We start from the raw sequence: 23,758 nt of genomic DNA on the forward strand, positions 1-23,758 counted from the left end.
CCAAAGTCCTTCTTCAGGTAAGTTTTTGCAGATTTTTCCCGATATTAAGTCATACCCTGGAGCTTTTTTAATATTAAGATTTTTAACTAAATTTTTAATTTCATTTATTTTGATATTTTCAATAGGAGGTGACATCTGGTAGGGTACATCTAAGCTCTTGTGAATGAATTCTTCTTCTTCCGTAGAAACAATTCTGGGATGAGGTTGAAAAACTTGCCTGAGATAATTAGCGAAAGCTTGGGCTTTATCGTCATCTGCCTTGGCCCAATCACCATCTTCCTTTCTAATGGGACCATCATGCTTGATCTGATGTTTAAATTTTTTTGAGAGGTTCCAAATGGGGTAATTTGTGTCATCCGTCGCAGTGAGACCTTCAAGAAATTAATTTATGCCTTGATCTTTGTATTTGTGTAGTTCCCTTTGAAGCATGCGAGTAGCCCTATTCAGTTGAGTCTTGTCCCCAGGAGATCTGGAAGTTTGCCACTGTTTTCTTAGTTTCCTCTTTTCGTTGATTAGGATTTTTATATGATGTGGATATGGTGCATAGTTATTCCTCTGATTTAGATCTGGAGTTGCGCTCCAAGCTCCCTGTTGAATGATTGTTGTAAGGTGATGGACTGCTTCCTCAATATTTTCATTTGTTTTAAGAGGAAGATTTAAATTAAATGCATTTTGAATATTAACTCTGAACAGATCCCAATTTGTTTTATGATTTGAAAGGGAGGGGTATTTATTTGTATTAAGTATATACATGTTCCATCACATCAATAAATATGGGAGAATGGTCCGAGGAAAGGTCAAAAAATGGTTTAATATTTAAAAAGTCAGTACTAATTCCTTTTATGATAGCAAAGTCGATGAGATCAGGAATTTTATTTCTATCCGTAGGCCAGTAGGTTGGTTGTCCAGTCGAAATTGGAGTCAAATTATTGTCGTTTAAGCTTTTAATAAGTTCTCTTCCATAAGAGTCGTTCATAAGTTGTTATCAATCTTGAACCCCATCTTGTATGTTTTGCATTAAAATCACCGGTTACAATGAAATGATGACCAAGCCCATTGAAATAACTAGAGAAATGTTTAATTATTTTACCAGGGGGACAATATGCAACTGACATCGTTATATAGTGGAACCTCGATAACTCGGATTAATCGGGACCGCTGCCGATCCGGGTTATCGAAAATCCGAGTTAGCCGGAGAGCATGGTAAAAATTAATAAAATACGGTATACTTATAGATAAAGTCCGTTATAATTAAAATAACATGAAATATATATGCACAGTACACATCTACACATCTAACTTACCTGTAGTTGTATAGAGTAGGTACCTATAGTATAAATATTATAGAGTATTGTTCATTTCTAGATAAAAAAACTCAGTTTCGGTTGTGTCAATTTCGTCTGCCATCGGAACAATGTTATGTTATTTAATAACAGTGGCTCATTCATTGTTTAAAAGACCATTGTTTGAAAAATAATTATTTAAAAGATAGTTGGAAATAAATAAAGGAATAACAGGTGCCTGTTGTTTGCGATAGCCCCAGATAATTAACATCGCTCTGCCGCCGCCGGCTATGAGTAATTTTTATTATCGTATAGTTCAAATTACACAAATACCCATTATCTCTCAAATATTATATTATGGTCGAGGCTACAGATAAAATGTTTTAACATAATACATACATTTTTATTATTGACATGTTTGTCTGATGAAAATCGGTCCGGGTTAGCCGGACTTCCGGGTTATCGGGGGCCGACTGATCGAGTTCCACTATGTCCCTTGCTAAGTTCTACGGATATCGAGGTTGCCTGAATGTTTACTTCACATACTTTATTTATTTCGTGATGTTTTATATTACTTCTAATAATTAACATAGTTCCACCATGACCTTTTCTCATTGGATGTGGTGTGATATACGTGCAGTAGTCTGGCATACTAAAATAGCTCCTGTTTGTCATATGAGCTTCAGAGACCATCATGATATTAAGATTATTTAATTTTATAAATGTCTCAAATATAATCATCTTTAATAGGGCACAAAATTGACTTCCGCTACATGCCGATACAAGGAATACGGTACCTATATGTACCTATGTGGTACCATACTTAAAGCTCCAATATGACTAGCTGGAAACTGGTGGTAATCAGATTTACTTCATTAATTGACAAATATTGGGAAAGTTCTTGAGAAGAAGAGTAATGTTAACAAATCAAGATTATACAGGGTGTCCCGGAAAATAGTGCGTTCCTTAAAGGTATAGGTAGAAGGCACCATGTAGAACAAAAAACTCTTATAACATTTTTTTCTAAATGCAACCGTTTGACCAAAAAATTAAAATGTATTTTGGTATACAAATTTAAATCTGACAACTATGTGCGGTACGTAAATTTAAGCATAGACAGTCCCATGTAAATAGATAGAAGATACTTAGATAGTAAACAGATAGTTTTAAAGAATCCTGTTTAGTGTCAATGCCGAAAATGTTTTCGAATAGTGAGTGTATTACCTATTATGTTATTACCTATGAATGGTGTTTGTGAAAGGTTACTTGAAAGATCTATTCAGTATAATAATTATTTTCAAGTAAGTACAACTTAGCTATTTCAGTTCACAAGTAAACAAATTACTGAGACATTATCTGGTGTATTTAAGTTCCACTGTAAACTATTAAAACTATGTAATTCATTTAAAGCCCTCAGCAATACTCAGCATTCAACCCATTTAAACCTTACTAAATACATAATACTAGTTTAGTTAAAAGATGTTTTTATGTTAAAAGATGTGTAATTCGTTTAAAATTATGCATTAGGTATTTCAATACATTTCAAAAGAAAATAATTTTTGTAATTCGTTTAAAATTATGCAATAGGTATTTCAATACATTTCAAAAGAAAATAATTTTAGTAAACAAATAGTAAATACGTAAGTATTACCTACTATTAGGTTGGATTATTTTAAATACTGTTAATCACAATCACAAACGAGTTCTTATTATCTGTTATTATTCCGCAGTGCGTACGATATTGCCAGTTTATTAAAATTTCCAAACATTAAAATACAGGTATATGGAAAACAATGTTAAATTTTTTATGGAAACGGTTAACTTTAGAAAAAAATGGTATAGGACTTTTTTGTTCCAAATTGTGTATTCTCTCCATACCTTAAAGGAACGCACTATTTTCCGGGACACCCTGTAGAAAGAGTTGTCTACTGATGAAATTTCCAGTCTACCCGAACTTTCCGCTTTAGTTTAGACACTTCTACTGGTTCCACTCATACGAGCGTGAGAACGTCCTCACCTGTAGACTCAGCCAGATATAATTCATTACAAAATTTCTCGTATCTTTTTAACAGTCCAGACCTTCATATTTTCTTCTTCTTCTTTTTCTTTCTAGCATGATCGATCATGCTAGTAGATAGATAGATATACAGTAAACAAAAAACGTAATACAAATTAAAAATAATTGTGATCACTGTGTTACAGCTTGGGCATACACACACAGCATCATAATACTCTCCCAGTGTGTAAGGACACATGGTCACTAGATAATCTTTACCTTGGGTTCTAAACCCCGTAGTTGAGTTTATATTTTTAAATTTTTGAAGTAATTTATTATACAATAGTAAACCACAAACAGTAGACGATTTCCTGCTTAATTCTAGATGTCGGTATGGTACTAATTGTCTCTTATTTCGTGTATTGTGTGAATGAATATCACTGTTACATACAAAAGTTGTTTAATTCTTATGAATTAGTATCAGTAACTCGAAAATGTAGATTCCATACACTGTTAATATATTTAACCCCTTAAATAGGCCTCTGCATGACGAACCATACGAAACACCCGCAAGACATCTCATAATACGCTTTTGGGCTTTGAAAATACATATCCTTTATACTAGGAAAGCCACCCCAGACAGTTATACCATAACTCATTGTGGACTGTATTTCAGAAAAATAAAAAAGAAGAAGATGGTGCTGACTAAGTGTTCTATAGAACGCTCAAATTTCTCAATTGATAACGCTTAGTGTTGAGTTTTTTACATACATTCCAACAATGAGTCTTAAACGATAAATGAGAGCCAACAGTCACTCCCAAAAATTTCACATCACTACAACTTAAAATAATCTCACCATTTATGGTAACACTTTGGATCAGATTGAGTAGAGTTTGCACGGCATGTAAATTATACAAATTTAGTTTTTTGAACATTAAACAGAAGCGACTGATTACTGGACCAGTCAGAGAAGGTCTTCAGTGAATTTCTTATTTTATCTTGCAAAAAATTTATTGTCCTTATTACGATATAGCATTGTAGAGTCATCCGCATAAAGTGATACCAATGCATCAGACATTATATATGGTAGTTCATTAATATACAAGATAAATAATATCGGGCCCAATATGGAGCACTGTGGTACTCCATTCTTATTAACAATCGGATCAGACAGTGAAATTTTGAAGTCATATCTTATTTTAACTATTTCGTGTCGGTCTTTCAGATAGGATTCAAACCAACTATGGGCAACTCCCCTAACATCATATCTGTACAATTTATCGAGGAGTACATCGTGTTGTACACAATCAAAAGCACGACTGAGATCACAAAAAATGGCAGTCAGCTTTTCACTATTTTCAATTGAAATTAAAACTTCCTCATGGAAACTGTTAATGGCGGTGGAAGTAGAAAATTTATTTCGAAATCCTTGTTGATGTTTGTGATAACTTGGCTGATATCTAAAAACGACAAAAGTGGGTTTAGCATTGCATATTCAATAATCTTAGATAGCACTGATGGAACAGATAATGGTCGATAATTTGACAATAACTCAGAATCCCCTTGTTTTAATACCGGTGAAATGATGGACGTTTTCAGCATACTAGGAAAAACACCAGTACTGAAAGAAGCATTTATAATGTGAGCAAGTGGAGTAAAAATGTGAAAAGCAATTTTCTTAATTACTATACCTGATATTTCATCAAAACCACACGATGCTTCATTTTTAATATGTCTATTAATATATTTTTATGGGGAAGATTTTGTTGATGTAGTGGACACGATGAATCGTGAATTGCATTTATTAACTGAAAGATTTAAGTTAAACAAATTGAAAGTCAATGAGTTAAAATCCAAATACATGTTTATTGGTAATAATACTCTTTTCGGGAAATTCTTAAGTTTGGATGTTCACATTAAATTAAATAATGAAAAAATTGAAATGGTTCAGGAAATAAAGTATTTGGGATTCATATTGGATAGGGAACTAACTTTTAGTAAACATGTTGATTACATTTGCAGAAAGATAGGGAAAAAAATAGGTTTTTTTCGAAGAGTATCACCATTTTTGACATTTCAAACTAAATTAACAATTTATAATTCGTTAATATTACCTCACTTTTTATATTGTTGTTCATTGATTTATACAGGATGTTCTAATTATGACAGGCTTCAAATTCTCCAAAATAAGGCTATGCGAGTAATATTGAGATGCAATCGATATACTCGAATTCAAGATATGCTGAAAACTTTAAATTGGTTAAAAGTTGAACATTTTATGTATGTCCAATCTATGACATTCTTATTTAAGATGGTAAACCATTTATTGCCTGAGTATTTGAACAGTCAGTTGGTCTCGATAGCAAATGTTCATGAGCATAGCACTAGAGCTGCAAATTCAATAAATTTTTATGTTAGAACAACCAACAAGTCCAGTTCAATGAAAAGCTTGTTTCATAAAGGAATTGTACAGTTCAATAATATACCTTATCACATTAAAAATAGCCATAATGCAACTATCTTTAAGAGATTATTAGTCCATTATATTAAAACTAAGACCTAGAAACCAATTGGCAATGTTTGTTGTACTTCCAGTGTTTTTATTTTTATTTAATTTTTTTTTTATTTATATATTGAATGTTTCTGATTAATTTAATTTGACAATGCTTATTTCTTTATTTGTTTAGTCTCATGTTTTTAATTTTTGTAAAAATGTTTGTAATACTTTATCATAATTATACAGCGCTCCTTGCCTTGACAATTCTTATGTAATTTGTACAGGTTTGTGCAATGTTTCTCTTTTGTGTATTATCAATTATGATAAATAAATAAATATCTATCTATGAAGATTTCTTCCTCTGTTAATAAGATAGGAATAAACTATTTTGAACAAAATCATTGGATAACTGAAAATTAAAATTTGGTTTAATTATTTTACTAATTATAATATATCTTCTGGTGCATTTATAAAATAATCATTAAATTTATTTGATATTATATCTAAATCTGTGATTTTAGTATCATCTATTTTTAGACAGATATTTTTCTGAGATTTTTGTTTTCCATTAAGTTCATTTATGACAGCCCATGTGGTTTTGTTTTTGGTAGAAAATTCAGAGACCTTGTTAAAATAAAACTGACTTTTTGTTGTCTCAACAAGAATTTTGTGCTGATATTTTTTTGTCTATATAGATGTTTTAGTTCAGGGTATGATTTACTCAAACTATACAAATCCTTTAGACTATTTGAAGAAAATTTTACTTCTTTTGTGATCCATGTTTTTTATTTTCGTAAAGTTTGGTTGTTTTTATAGGACAACAAATATTGAAATAGAACTGTAATTTATCATGAAAGCCATTATATTTACTCTCAACATCAGTTCCATGATAAACATCTTGCCATGTCTCTTTACTTAAGAGATTGTTGAATGTATTTATAGCGCCCTCATGTGTTACTCTGAAAGTATTTTGCACTGATGTCATAGTTATTTCAATAGATTTTAACCTCAAAAGAAATATATCGTGATCCTATTCAGTATTTACATTTACAGTACCTATACAATCATCACAATTCTGATCCAAGATATTTCTGCATGTAGAAGTCGACCTTGTAGGTGTAAAGTTTCTGGGAGACAATCCATAAGATGCTAGGAGACCAGTAAATTTGTGTGAATTGCTAAAAGTGTCATGGAATTTACATTATAATCGCCTCTCAAAAATAAGAATTGATGTGGTTTAAAAGTTGAATTCGAAATAAGATTAAGTTTTTCATAAAATACCTCAAAATTACCTTTCGTATAGGATATCGGCAGCATACTAAAATTGTGTGTTGATTCGAATTATAATTCCACTTCAGTCCACATACCTCAATGTCTTTTTCAACACAGAAATTATCGAGTAAAATGGAACTAACCTTCATATTATCTTTTGCCCAAACTGCAACGCCAACACATTTATTTTGAGCTCTACTAAAGGAATTTACAATTTTAAAATTTGGAAATTTATAATTAATCGCCTCGTCATCCACTGACCACGTCTCAGTAATGCACACAAATTTTAAATCAGAGTCCTTATAATCAGCATAGGTATAAACAATCCATTTTAAATTGATTTAGCCCCTGTATATTTGACAGAAGGAGATCATACCAATCCCTTCATTTTTCCTGTCATTTCTTCATCCTTCATTTTATTTGAGTATGTGTTGGATGCTTCATAAAAAACCTGCTTACATAAGAGCCTACGGGCCATAGTTTATGTGTTGGATGCTTCATAAAAAACCTGCTTACATAAGAGCCTACGGGCCATAGTTTTGGTTGGGTCCATCGCTAAACCAAAATGTTGTTCAAAAATTGAGACTTTAAAGGATGAATATATGTTGGGATGCTTAGCCGTTAACGACGTACATATCACTTCTGGAAAGTGTTTTTTTAACATCTTCTTAAGATGATCTGCCGTTGTACAGTTGAATCCCTGAATGATTACTCGTGCGTCATCATTTAAAGTTTAAAGCATACGAAATAAGGCGATGATAAGTCGGAAATTGAAATTTACTAAACGCAACAGAGCAAGTTACAGTAAGTGACTTGCTGTTGCGTTTAGTAAATTTCAGTTTCCGACTTATCATCGACTTATTTCGTATGATTTAAGTTATGACGTACGGGTAACGATTTAGGAACTCCACTGTATGTTGGTTTACTCTAGTAACATGAAGATGACTAAATTTTGGGACACTACTGATTTCAGCGTTTTCATTATTGCCAATTTCAAAAGGTCCATTCCTTCTTTTATGCCTAACAGTTTTTTTTCTTGCCCAGTATTATTTGGAAACGAATGTTTATTCTCAGTATTTATCAAATTCTTATCCTTTGTTAAATTAATAATATCTGAACATTTTGCCTCCGTTTGTATTCTTAAAATATCAGCTGATAATTGTTTATTATTTTCGATTTAGGTAACAACTTGTTTATTTTTATTTGTACCATTTGTAAATATACTCTTTGTTGGGGAACTCCTTTCTTTAACAACAACTGGACTTTAATTTACAGCAACATTTTTGCAGGTGTAGTGTTTTCGTTTTTTGGATACATTTTACTGCTAGACTGTTTCGGTCGTTAAAAATTTGGGTCTCTGTTTGAATGGTTGATTAAATTCGTATTTTGTTTTGTAGATGGCGACTGATCGGTTAATTGCATATATTTAAATAAATCTAGTTGTTCCTTTAATAAATTTATCGTAATTTGTTGACTCGATATTATTGTTCCATTCTGATTAATAATTTTCTTTAAGTACCTGATTTCAGTTAGTCTCGGATCCTCATCGTCAGCCTCACTATGCAAGGTTTTGATTGGTGGATCACTTAACCTCACACTTTCTTCACAGCAGATAACTGTTTCATCATCAATATATTTAATAGATTTTAATTGCTTCAGCCAGGCACTATGTGATAACGTTCCACAATTCGCACATAATAGACCACTTTGTACAACTTTATAACACTTCTTAAAACACAACTTCCGAGTCGTAAACACGACCGTTCTTCTGAGGCGCCATATTCAAACAAAAATTAGTAGGCTACTGCCTGTTAATTGCCATCAAAGTCTTCCCCGGACGATGAGGTCCAACATTCTCGCCATCGTTTTGTAGTCTACCCTGTGGTCTCTTACCTACTGGGTTATTCGTTTTTGCGCTTTTAACGAGTCTGCTGTCCTATATTCTCTTTATATATTTGTTACAATATCTTCGTCTCTATCTGACGCACCTTCCTATGTCCTGTATTCCACAGTTTTGTCTGATGTCTTCACTTCTTATTCTGTCACGTAGAGTTTTGCCTTGTATGCTTCTCAGTGTTCTCATTTCAACTGTTTTCATCATTTGTAACGTTCTATTTGTGTCTGGTCCTGTTTCTGCCGCATATGTTATAATAGGTCTTATTGTTGTTTTATATATTTTGACTTTGATTTAAGTATTTAGATATTTGTTCTTTCATACGATTTCCTTCAGACATCCCGAGATTCCAGCTGCTTTCATTGTTTGTTCTCAGACCTCTTTTGAGAGATTTCTATAGCTTGTTATTTCCGCACCAAGATATTTGAAGTGGTTCATCTGTTCTACAGTTTGGGAGTCAATTTTCAATTTGCATCTTATCGGTTCTTTGAAAACTACTAGGCACCTAGTGTTCTTGGTGTTGATGAGATATTTAGTCCTTTAGCTTTAGTATTAAATGCATGCAGTAGCCTTTGGAGATTGTCTTCAGAATAGGCGATAAGGACAGCATCGTCAGCGTAGCAAACGACTCTAATGAAAAGAATGTGTTACCCATCTTAAATCCAGCTGTTCTGGATAATAAAACACCAGAAAATTGGAACAACTACAGAACAGAACACAACGAAACGAGGTAAACGCAAGGATAAAGAAATGAAAGAAAACCTTAATGTCAGTTAGGAATAAGTACAGTTTCTCATCCTGTATATCATTCAGGAGGAATAAATCGTATCTCATTTATTTCTTATACTTCAACCGCAAAATATTTATCGTATTACATAATTGTGTAAATAATAGAACCAAAAATAGAGTCATCCTCGTTGTGTATAAGGACATAAAAGTGAGGTTGCATTACTATATACATCTGGAGCTGTAAATTGAAATTGGAAAGAGGATGAAAATTGGGGAAAGAAAGTAAGATGTCACCGTCGAATATTTCCTTCCAGTTGGCAAACAGTGCACCTGGCAGGCACTTCGTGTCACATTTTACAGCCGCCAGGCCATAAGCCTTGTCTAGCGTACGACGACGGACGTGAATGCGTTGCAAATGGCTCATTCATAAAACACGAACAACACATGAATAACACCAAGTATTGGGGTGGATAGATGAATAACTTTAAATGAACAAAAAATCTACCGGGAAGAGCTGGAATGTTAGATAAAATGTTAGTTGGCGATACGATGCTCTAATTAAAAAATTAAAACATTTATTAGTTTTTTACGATACCTAGATGCCACTGAGAAAAGCAAAATTTCATAAATTTGCGCTATGTGCGTTGTTTCAAACTATTAGTTAGGAAAAGTGTGTGGTAAAGTAGATTGGCGGTGGTTGGAATTAAGTGGCTTTAGTCGTGAATTAATAAAACGTTAATGAAAACTTCTCCCATCTGACTACAATATACGTTATTTACTGGTATTCAAACTACGAGTATAAACATCAAAAATAATTAGTAACGACCTAGCCCAACCTCGTCGCAATCGTGTTTACATTAATAAATATTTACTACAATAATTTATAATCTATATCACCAGGGTTGTTATAATTTATATACAGTTCTAAATAATAACATGCATGACATTTCAATATTACTCGGTTACTGAATCCAAGAATTAATAATACCTCGATTATTGACTTTGAGTGAGGTTTCACCATCTTTTATACAGAGTGTTGTAATATTAATACAAGTGGGTTTTAATTATTTACAATTAAATGATTACAAAAAATAATAGTGTTTGAAAGTGTTAAAATTGCAGTGCCTATATCATTGAAAACTCTGAGTAAAGCTAAGATATTTAAACAAGGCTATAACAAATAAAACTGAGAATACATTAACAGTTTTAAACCACCGTAGGAATAAAGATCAGGGTCTCCGAAATGTGATTGGGATTTTAACTTTTTTACGCAATCTACGTGTAATATGATCGTTAATTAGTACCCAACACAAGGAAAAGATGTACAATTATTAGCGAAGTTAAAACATGAACGCTGGTATTGCTCACAATCTAAAGATATAAACTATGCGGCACTGTTTAAGGCAGCGATATTCAACCTTTTTCTTTTCTGGGCCACATAGTAGCCATTGCAACAGCTTGCGGGCCGCAATCAAGGTGAAGTAGTATATAGTGAATAGAGGTAAATGAGACGGTTCTAGACATACTGAATTTATTGCCCCACCGATTTTTATAACCGAGTTAAAGGGTGTTTTACCGATTTTGCCCATTTTTTCTGGACCCATAACTTTGGAACAGCCTTGTATATTTTTTTAAGATTTGGTACACATATGTCACATTTAGAACCCAAACCACCCAACTACTAATCACAAGAAAAATTTAGACCTGGATTAAACATAATGATAAATTCATTGTGACCTTGAAATAATATCCTGTATATTGAAATTTTCAAAACCCGTTTGCACATTTAAAAAGAGCACAAAAAACTAATTTTAATGGTTCGCTTCTATTTTTTGTGCAGAAAATTTAATGACTTTAATTTTGAAATTATGTCAGCATTTTTAAGAACTCGTTACTCGAACTTGCAAAACAAAAATATCGATATAATTTCAAAATTAATGTCATTAAATTGTCTGCGCAAAAAATTGAAGCGAGCAATTAAACTTAGTTTTTGTGCTCTTTTCAAATGTGCTAACGAATTTTGAAAATTTTAATATACAGGGTGTTGTTTCAAAGTCACAATTATTAAATTTTTTTTTGTTAATCCGGACCTGAATTTTTCGTGTGACTACTAAATGAGTCGTTGCAATGTAGTAAATAAGTATTGATTATTTTTAAAATAGGTATGTGTTCACTAACTTCAATAATTTATTATTAAAAGTTAATAATGCCTGCTTTTTACAGATTTCTTAAAAATTTCAATATAATTTCAAAATTAAAGTCATTGAATTGTCTGCCTCACGCACAAACACGCCTCAAACACATCGGCACACTATCAAATAATTTGAAAAACACGTGAAATTTAATAAATAATTTGATCGTTTACAGAGCCCTTTAGTTAGCCTTCGGGCCGCATAAAAATCGCTAGAGGGCCGCATGCGGCCCGCGGGCCGCAGGTTGAGTATCACTGGTTTAAGGTCATATCCCGAGGTTAAATAACAAATGCACGTATTTGATATGTCAGATTTAAGATAAAATTAAAACTGCCACTTTAGCTCTTGACCACTTAAAGACTTGCTTAAACGCTTGAAATTTAGGTTTTGTTATGTATTTTAATCTTCAAGTTCTAATTTCTAATTTTTCCAACAGACGCGCGAAATAATTAACAATAATTAACGACAACGTGGGTTGGCATACTTATGAAGCAAAAATATCAATTTTTAGGAGGTAAAAAAATAGTTAAAGGCTCGGGACAAGAAATCCCATAAGTAGAGATTGTTGTATATATACCTAAATTTTTATGATATTTGAGATTGTCAGGAAAAAGTACCATCAGTACCATCATGATAAAAAATTAGATTTTTGAGAAACATGCTAGATGAGTTTTAATTTACAAATGTCCGTTTGAAAGGTATTTAAAAACACTTAGGGCCGGTTGTTCGAACGCTAATCAACAATGATCACTATCAAATATTTAATTACTGTCACCAAAACTGTCAATGTCAACTTTTATTGGGTTGCTGAAAACATAATTGATTAAAATTATGAGATTAGTTAATCAATTAACATAACAATTATTAACATAATTGATTAAGTAATTTCATATTATGTTTTCAGCAACCCAAACAAAGTTGACATTGACAGTTGGTGACAGTAATTAAATATTTGATAATGATCATTGTTGATTAGCTTTCGAACAACCGGCCCTTAATATGCCGGTTTCTACATTTTATTTTCCCGTTTTATTAAATTTTGGCAATTAGTTTAAAATCATAAATTCAGTGGGCTGAGGGGCTCGATCAGCAACTCTAGTGGATTTACGATCGAGGTTCATTCCCGGACCGGATATTGGAAAATAAAAAGGCCAACTTCGTAGTATAACATTCTATATAGAGTCTACGGCTTGGTTTCGAATAAGCAAGGTGTCTGATCGGCCTATGGAGGAGCGGTACGGCAAAGGATAAAGGCTTGCGGCTTGGTGATACTCCTCGATAGATAAAGGCTTGCGGCTTGGTGATACTCCTCGATAGATCCTTACCGGAAGGGCGTTGACGCCTAATAACGGCGTATATACAGAGATAGGCTAAATTATGGAATAAATTCATTTTCTCTAAAATGGATAACTTTGGAGAAAAATCCCGAAACAGGTCGATTTTTATTTTTAAATTACAATTTTCTGGCATATATTTGATACTAGTGACGTCATCTATCTGAGCGTGATGACGTAATTGTTGATTTTTTTATCTGGTAATAGGAGTCGTGTGGCACCTTATTTGAAAGGTTGTTCAATTCTCTATTCTGTAATGTAAACAATAATATCATTATTTATACAAGGTGCCCAAAAAAATAATTTTTGAATTAAATTAATTGACTCAAAAAGGAGAATGTATGTAATTTATTTAACTCAAAATACATTGTACTGCTGTTAGTAAATAGAAAAAAATATTTATTTCACAAAGAAACATTTCTTTTCGCCTAAAAAATCACAAACAGCCTCCCATATTCCTCTTGGCAGTTTGAACATTAAATTTAAGCGAAAAGCAATGTTTATTTGGCAAACAAACATTTTTTTCTATTGTCTGACAGCAATAGAAAGTATTTTGAGTTAAATAAATTATTGCATACATTCTTCTTTTTTGGTCAATTAATTTAATTAAAAAATTATTTTTTTGGACACCCTGTGTAAGTAATGATATTAATGTTGATATTTTACTGAATAGAGAATTGAACACCCTTTCAAATGAGGTGCCATATGACCCCTATTCCCATTTAAAAAAAATCATTGATTACGTCATCACGCTCAGATGGATGACGTCACTAGTATGAAATATATGCCAAACAAATTGTAATTTAAAAATAAAAATCTACCTGTTTCGGGATTTTTCTCCTAAGTCGTCCATTTTAGAGAAAATGAATTCATTCCATAATTTAGCCCCTCTCTGTATAATTATTTCTATAATACCTTGCACACCTTTTATTTGCCTTATTTCTATAATTCTCACTCGATCCGCAATTCTTATTCCTAGTATAAGACCCATACTAGGAATAATAGATTCCTAGGAATAATAAATATTCCTAGTAGTAAATACCCATACCAGTAGTAAATGGAAAAATCCACACAAGGAATAAGACTAGGAATAAGATACTTATGTATACAGTGAAATAAAAATCATCGAAATCCAGTCAACTCTTTAGGAGAAAAATAGCTTCAAACTGATAGTGCATTTATGGTACTGCCTTTTGTTTGGAGAGTAGTGTATACCGGGTGTCCACTTATATTTCCCCCCAATTTAACGGCCAATAATTTCTAAACGGCTCAAGATAGAAATATGCGGTTTTCGCTGAAATGTTTTATTTTAGTAAAAGTTTTGTTTATGTGGATTAACTTTTTTATGTCGCTTTTAAAAAAATAAGTGACGGACTTTGAAAAAAACGTTAACTTTTTTTAAATGAAACACCCAGTATATTTTTATGTAAATTGAAAGAACGTTCTTTGGCCTATTCAGCGATAAAAAGTTTTTTAAAATCGGTTGTGAAATGACTGAGTAATTAATTTTTAAAATGAGAGATGCAATGTGGAAATCAGATAACAGAATATCAATTTTCTTAGTTATTTTAATCGATATGTTATTTAGTTATGTGATTTCCACGTTACTTCGATCATTTTGAAAATTAATAACTCAGTTATTTGACAACCGATTTTAAAAATTTTTATATCGATTGATAGGTGAATGAGCGTTCTTTCAATTTACAAAAAAATATACTGCGTGTTCCATTTAAAAAAAGTCAACAACTATTTTTCAAAAATCCGCCATCTTTTTTTTTCGTAATTGAAAACGATATATATATATATATATATATATATATATATATATATATATATATATATATATATATATATATACGAATTTCACTATTTTTGGGTATAGAAGTCAAACTGGGGCCTTAAAGTACACTATTATCCAATATTCAAGCTTTCGGAAATGTTTATTTCCTTTCTCAAGAATTTCTACAATGCAATAAGATAAAATTTAGAACATATGTCTGAAAGAATAAAAAATATTAATGCGTAACTTACCAAAATTTATTTTATATATTATATATATATATATTTATTTTTTATTCTTTCAGACATATGTTCTAAATTTTATCTTATTGCATTGTAGAAATTCTTGAGAAAGGAAATAAACATTTCCGAAAGCTTGAATATTGGATAATAGTGTACTTTAAGGCCCCAGTTTGACTTCTATACCCAAAAAATAGTGAAATTCGTATTTCCTAATAAGTCAATTAAGATACTATTTGTATATATATATATATATATATATATATATAATTTAATCCAAGTAAACAAAACTTTTACTAAAATAAAACATTTCAGCGAAAACCTCATATTTCTATCTTGAGCCGTTTAGAAGTTATAGGCAGTTAAATTGGGGGAAAATATAAGTGGACACCCGCTATAATGTATCTATACAGGATGTTTGGTAAAGAATGGGCCATAGCTTAACCTTAGATTTCTGAGGTTAAAATAGGTCAATTTAAGCTAACTTACCTTAGTACGAAAGTTGATAATAACAGAAATACAGGGTGTCAAAGTTTAACGTTTATTTTTTTTATTCTCGAATATTTCCTAACAGGCATGGGACAATAATACGAAATTTGGTAAACGGGGGCTTTTTGGGATGAGAAATCCAAATTCGCCACCAAAAATGATGTATTACCCAGAGGGCGCCACGTACTCCTTTCAGCGCTCATTTAGTATGTTCAATTTTTTTTATTACCCACTCTACATACTTTTTGAGTCAGAACTTTTATTCTCTTAATATTTTTACTTGAAAAAGGTATAGTAGATTCATCTCGCTAAACTTAATTGTTTTCGAAATAAACGCATTTTAAATCTGTGAGGCAACATAATTTTTTTCAAAATATCATTGTAGTTACACCCGAGAAAATAACGTAAAACCATAAAAATTTAAAAAAATATATCCCAAATTTCTTCAAATGAAATTTGCGATTCAATGACATAAATGTGAGAACTGGCACAATTATTATGCTCTAAAGTTATTTTTCGGGTGTAACTACAATGCTATTTTGCAAAAAATTATGTTGTATCGCAGATTTAAAATGCGTTTATCTCGAAAACAGTTGAGTTTAGCGAGATGAATGTCGTATATCTTTTTTTAGTAAAAATATTAAGAGAATAAAAGTTTTGATTCAAAAAGTATGTAGAGTGGAGGATAAAAAAAATTGAACGTATTAAATGCGCGCTGAAATAGGTATGTGGCGTCCTCTGGGTAATACATAATTTTTGGTAGCGAATTTAGATTTCTCGTCCCAAAAAACCCCCGCTTAACAAATTTCGTGTTGTTATCCCATGCCTGTCAGGAAATATTTAATAAATAAAATAAAAGTTTAACTTTGACACCCTGTATTTCTGTTATTATCAATTTTTATACTAAGGTTAGTTAGCTTAAATCGACCTATTTTAAGCTCAGGAATCTAAGGTTAAGCTATGTCCCATTTTTTACCAAACACCCTGTATATCATCATCATATATCATATATCTCCAAGTGGAGCAAAGGGCACCTTGCGGTGTTTCAAGTAGCATGAGGAATGATGGTGAGGTTGCTAGTCCCACGCGTCATCTGTTGAGTTCCGTCCAATTGTGTTTACTAGTTTTCTCCATTCTCTTCTGTTTTTTGCTATCTTTTTTGCATCGTTCCATGTTAAATTATTTTCTTTGAGTTCTTTCTCTATTGTTCTTTTCCACGTATAAGATGGTCTACCCATTCTTCTTTTGCCTTGAGCATTGTAATGTAGAGCTTGTCTAGCAATATTTGTTGCTGGTTTTCTTAAGGTGTTTCCTATCCACTTCCATTTCCGTTTTTTTATTGTATGTTCTATCCTTTCTTCATTTGTTATTCTCCACAATTCGTCATTAGTAATTTTGTTTGGCCAAAATATTCTCAGTATAATACGTAGGCACCTGTTAATGAAGGATTGTATTTTCTGAAAGAATTTTTTATGGTGTTTCCATGTTTCTGCTCCATATAACAGGACAGACTTTACATTAGTTTCAAATAATCGTAACTTTGTTCTTCTGCTGATGTTTGTCGAGGCCCATATCTTGCGCAAAGGGTTGAAAACGTTTTGTGCGAAGCTTATTCTTTGTGTTATGTCCTTTTCTGTGCCTCCTGTTGTGTTTAGCAGACTGCCCAAATAACAGAAATCTTCTACTTCTTCTATTTGTTTCCCTTCCAAATATATATTGTTTCCGTTCGTTTCCCCATTTGATAGTATTTTCGTTTTTTTCGGATTTATTTTTAAGCCGGTTGTTTTTGCTATGTTGTTCGATCTGGTGATTTTGTTTTGCATGTGTTGTCTGTTTGATGTTATGAGACATATGTCGTCAGCGAACTCTAGATCCTCTAGTTTTGTAAATGGTGACCATTGTATACCTGTTTTTTTATCTTCAGTTTGTTTCATTATCCAATCTATGACTATTATAAACAATGTCGGTGACAAGACACAGCCCTGTCTTACTCCTTTTTTTATGCTTATTTGTTGGGATAGTTCCCCTTCATGTTCAACTCTGGCAAAACATTCGTCATAGAAAAGCCTTATTACTCTTATATATTTGTCTGGTATTCCATAGAGTTTTAATATCCTCCACATCATATTACGATCTATTGAATCAAACGCTTTTTCGAAGTCAACAAAGTTGATATAAACTTCCTGATTCATTTCTGCTGATTGTTCCAGGATGATTCTTAGGGTATTTATATGGTCAATACAGGAACTGTTCGGTCTGAATCCTATTTGGTTAATTCTTAATTTTTCATTTATGGGATCTTTAATTCTCTCCAATATTATTCTGGCCATTATTTTGGTAGCTACAGTGAGAAGAGTGATTGGTCTCCAGTTTTCGCATAGTGTGAGATTTCCTTTCTTTGGTAGCTTTATTATAACTCCTTCACCCCAATCTTTTGGTATCTTTTCCTCGATCCAAATTTTTTTAAATAGTAAGTAGTACATATCCACTGAGAAGTTTAAGTGTGATTTTATCAGTTCTGCGGGAATTCCATCAACACCAGCCGCTTTGTCGTTTTTTAAAAGGTTTATAGCATACCTTATTTCGTCCTTCGTAAATTCGTCGTTTCTTAAGATTAATGTTTCGTTTCTCTCAGTTTCTTCAATCTCTATTTGTGATTCAATTCCTTCTTCATAGAGTTCTGCGAAGAATTGTGTCCATCTTTGGGCAATTTCTTTTTGACTTGTGAGTGTTTCTCCTTCTTTCCCCATTAGTTTCGTTCTTTGCTGGCTCTTGCCCCCTTTAATTTCTTTGGTTATTGCGTAAAGTGTCCTTGTGCCATGCATTATTGCTGCTTCCTCTGCTTTTTCTGCCATTTGTTCCATATACAGCCTTTTATCTGTTCTGGCTTGTTTTTTAACTTCTTTATTTTTTTCTGTGTATTTTTCCTGCATTTCTTTTTGTTTTATCGGGTTTGTTGTTTTGATCAATTCAGTTTTGATTGCTCTTCTTTCCTTGATTTTTGTTTTAGTGTCCAGCTTTATCCATGGTCGATCAGCTTTCTCCTTGCACCCTAATATCTCTTTCCCTGCTTCCATGTACGCGTTTTTATATATTTCCCATATACCTTCAATGTTAGATTTTCCTACTTGTTCCAAGTTCCCCACATGCCTCTCCAACGTTTGTTGGTATTTGTTTGTTATGCTAGAGTCTCTTAATTTATTTGTATTGAATTTTCTATGTTTTTTGTTTGATTTATAATTTGCCTTGAGGCTAATTTTTATTTTTGCTCTCACTAATTCGTGGTCTGATGCACAGTCGGATCCTCTCATTGCTCTCACATCTTGTAAGGGAATTTTTCCACTTCTTTTCAATGAGAATGTGGTCAATTTGGTTTTTAAATTTTCCTCCTGGTGACGTCCATGTTGTTTTATGGATATCTTTATGTTGGAATAATGTTCCCCCAATCATCATATCGTTTATCGAGCAAAGTTCTATTAATCTCGTGCCATTGTCATTCCTTTCTCCCATGCCATGAATCCCCATTACATGTTCCTTTCCATTATTATTAGATCCTACTTTGGCATTCCAATCCCCCAAAACGATTTTTATATCCCGTTTATATGTTTTTTGTATTTTTGCTAGCAACATATACATCCGGTCGTAGAACTCTTCCTTTGTTTCATCTTCTTGTTGATTTGTTGGAGCATACACATTAATTATTATTAAGATTCTAAATTTGCTTTGGAATCTTCCCCATATAATTCTCTCAGAGACATTCTCCCACTCCACCAATGCTTGGGCCGATGCTTTATTTAACATTAATGCCACCCCTTTTTCTTTGTCCGAGTTTATATCTTTGCCAGAATAGATGACAGTAGTTCCACACTGTAATTGGATTCGTCCTGACCCATTCCATCTAGTTTCACTGATCCCTAGTATGCTTATGTTGTATCTACCCATTTCTGTTGCTATCTGATGTGCTTTACTTATTTCCGCCATTGTTCCTACATTCCAACAACCTATAAATATGTTTTCCCTTGTATCAATTTCTCCTTCTATTGATTTCCAAGTTTTGTTTCTATTTCTTTTTTTCTTGCTATTTACCCTATTTCTCCCCACTTTGTCTGTTTGCAAAACCATACTCATATCCATTTCGCGCGATGTTGTCTCCGTTTGTTGTTCTGGTTTTAATCTTAGTTTTTTGCTGGATGGGTTACTTTCATCATTTTTTCTCTTTGGTCATTTTCGCTGTGTGGAGAACTATCACTCATTGTTCTGGCTCTAGTTTTATCTATGGGAGTTTCTGCAATATTTTCCTTTCTTTGTTCATCCGTTGGCCATGTTTTGACTTCTTCTATTCCGTATTCATCTCCGTTTATTATTAGCTTGTCATATTTAATCTTCGCATTATATCCTGTTGTTCTTGCTTCTTTCATGTGCTTTAAAAGTATTTTTCTTTGTTCCAAGATGGTTTTTGGGTAATCCTCATTCACGAACCATTTTGTTCCTTTTAATTTCCCGCTTGCCTTTAGGATTTCCATTTTTTTACTTCCACTTGTTAGCTCAACAAGGACCGGTCTTTCCGAGTTGTTAGTTTTACCGCCTAATCTTCTAATTTCTGTTGTCTCTTGGTCTGCCCTGCAATGTACTTCCATTTTGTTCATGACTTCCTGCACTTTGTTTGACAACATTTGGGTATCTTCATTTTCTGTTTCTTCAAGACCGTATATAATTAAGTTTTTTCTCTTCATCTCTCTCTCGATTTTCTCCATTCTATTTCTCTGTTGGTTTATTTCTTGCTTTAGTAGCATATTTTCTTTTTTGAGCTCCTGGTTTTGATTTCTTAATTCTTTAAGCTCTTCTTGGATTCCATCCAATTTTTGCTCTATTCTCGTATCCCTTGCTTCCATTCTGTCCAATTTTTCTCGCAAATCCTTTATGAATTCTTCCATGTTGTTACTATTTGACTGTGGGTTTAGGGAGAATTTCCACAAAGTTTGCGTCTCCCGCACGGTTACCGCCGAAAACCTACTGCAATTCAGCCCTCAGCCCGTACGGGAGCTGGCTTGACTTGCTTCGTTCTCTCTTTTTCTTTTATTTTTTCGTATCCTCCTAGAACCGACTCTGGGTATTCAATCGTAGTCAATTAGATACTAAAGTATATTTCTACACACAAATAATTTGGCTGTCTGCGGTAAGTGCAAAAAAAACCGAATCGACTTCGTGGAGATTTTTGCCCTTCTTATACTGGCCTATTTAAAAAGGTATTTATTTCTTCCTTCCCTATTTCTCCGTGCTTTTTCAGATTTGGCAACACCGCCAAAAATTGTTCAGCGATTACCTTCTTCTGGAATTACATAATTAATTGTTTTGTTTATTTATAGCTAACCTTGTTTTTTGACTTGCACTTTCTCTGTAGGTTTTATTCACTTAAAAATGTTTGTTTCACTCCGAAATTTTGATGTACATTTCGCTGTTGTCTTTAGATACGACTTGGTATGGTCTTTACATTTTATTTTCACTCCCGTTTTAAGAATTTTCGCGATTTGTTCACAGTGATTTTCGAACTTATTTATCTAGCCAAACCAACGTTGCCACTCCAAACACCCTGTATATAGACATACATATTTAGTATTAAGTATTAAAATGATAACTGTATCAGCAGATTATGAAATATAAACATAATAACATAAATCTCGCCTACTCGCTGTAACCGTATCACCCTCAGAAACATCCTTTTGACATACCAAAAACATTCCGATGAAAAATCGGGTAGATAATGCAGCGAAATTAAATATCTTGCACGAGGGTTAACTCGGTGGTGGTTTTTTACGTAACATTTTCCTCCTGGTTTACTTTAGCTTAAGCTCCCTTAGTTCCAATCAGTAAATCAAGATAAAGTCTTTTCTGCTTTAAAAACAGAGGCTTTTCCGAGGAAGGAATATCTGAAAAATGTGAGAGGGTTCCAATCTAGGGTGCGACCAACTGCACGTGATCAACAAATAAGCTTCTGTTTAAAGTCGATTTGCATTTTATAAAAACTATTTATGATTGAATAAAATAGGTGAAACTAACAGATTGATATAAAACTACCCTTTGATAAATGGCGTTACTTGATACCGAATTGCTCTCGGTTTCGATATTTGCTATTCTTGACAAAACGTCTGTCAAAATTTTAAGCAAACAAACTATTAGTTTGGGTTTTACAGCCGTCAGAAGCAAACAACTTTTGTGTTTTCGAAAAAATGGAAAACATCGAGAATCGTTCTTGAAAAAGTTCCTCCACAAAAGGGGGAAAACGAATGTGCAAATCAAAACCGACCTGGACGAAGTATATGGTGAGGCTACACCTTCGTTAGCAACAGTAAAATTTTGGAAAGCTGAATTTGTTGGTGGTGGAATGTTTTTGATTATGAACATCCCGGGAGGCCAAATGAAGTCACCATGCCGGAAATGATCAACAAAGTCAATGAAATGATTATGGCAGATCATTGCATCAAGCTCCGCGAGTTAGTAGAGGCCATAAACATTTCCTATGAACGCGTACACAACATCATTCACCATCATTTGGACATAAAAAACTATCCACGCGATGGGTGCCGCGTTTGCTGATAATCGACCAAATGCGAAAACGTGTCACTATTTCCAAGATGCTTTTGGCGATGATACGTTGTAATTCGAAGGATTTTTTTCGCCGATTTATATGTTTATAACACCTGGGTGCATTATCACATACTGGAAACCAAGGAATAGTCGAAACACTGTCGCAAAAGTGGCGAAGGCCCGCCGAAGAAGGCAAAAAGTGCACATTCGGCAGGCAAACTGATAGCGACTGTTGTCTGGGATGCGAAGGGCATCATTCCTATCGACTACTTCGAAAAAGAAAAACAATCAATGGCGAGTACTATGCAGCATAATTGAGTCGAAAACGCCCTGGTTTGGCACGCAAAAAGTGCTCTTTCACCAAGACAACGCACCGGCTCACTGATCGGCGGTAAAATTACACGAATTGGGCTATGAATTGGTTAAACACCCACCCTATTCTCTAGATCTTACTGCTCGTGACTTTTTTCTGTTTCCATTTCGAAAAAAAAAAAAAAAATGGCTCTGATGACGCCGTTTCGCAACAGACGATGAAATCGTCGCTGATACCACGGTCGATTTTGAAGAGCTCGAGCAAAAGTACTATTCGGATGGCATAAAAAAATTGGAACATCGTCTTACTAAAGGCGCGTTTTCACGGGTCGCTCTGGGTTGAACGATTTGGATCGTTCGACCATAATTCGATCTGTGCCGAAAGCAAAAAGGTTTACACGACAGTCGATGAATGTTGAATTAATTATAGTACAAAATGGCGTCACGTGAAATTCTTAATGTAGGTGTGCAATTAATTTGTTATGCAATTTGAGAAGAAATCTCCAAATCAAACAAAAAGAAAAATAAACGAAGGTGGTGGACCCGACCGTGGATTTTAAGACGAAATACTCATGGTGCATCACAAAGCCTGCTCCAAGAAATGGTTGTGGAAGATCCAGATGCTTATAGAAATCATCTAATAATGAATAATGCACATTTTAACATTTTAAAGAAATTTTAGAAAAAACTGCACGCTAGAAGTGTAAGTGCAACTCTACTCAGCTTTCGGCACGTTGTGTTTCTGTTCGACGAGGTATTTACACATTCGATTCCAGTCGTTCGACATCGATTCGGCGACAATCGCCTATCAAAAGTAGACAGTCTTTCTACTTCCGTCGAATCGACTCACTCCGCCGAACGGCCAAGTCGATTTAAGGCAAGCGTCCACAGACCCGTATCGTACGCATCGGACGCATCGTGCGCAACGGATTTTAGTTTGCCTTGTACAGAAACTTATGTAACCGCGTCCACTGATCCGCATCGTACGGATCGCATTATCGACAATAATCGTAAGGCAAACTAAAATCCGTTGCGTACGATGCGTACGATGCGAGTCTGTGGACGCTTGGCTTTATGGTTTACATATTAAATTTGCTTTCGATTTAATAATCGATCTAAATCGTTCAACCAAGATCGACCCGTGAAAATGCGCCT

Source organism: Diabrotica virgifera, chromosome 10 (assembly GCF_917563875.1).
Source record: "Diabrotica virgifera virgifera chromosome 10, PGI_DIABVI_V3a".
Lineage (NCBI taxonomy): Eukaryota > Metazoa > Arthropoda > Insecta > Coleoptera > Chrysomelidae > Diabrotica > Diabrotica virgifera.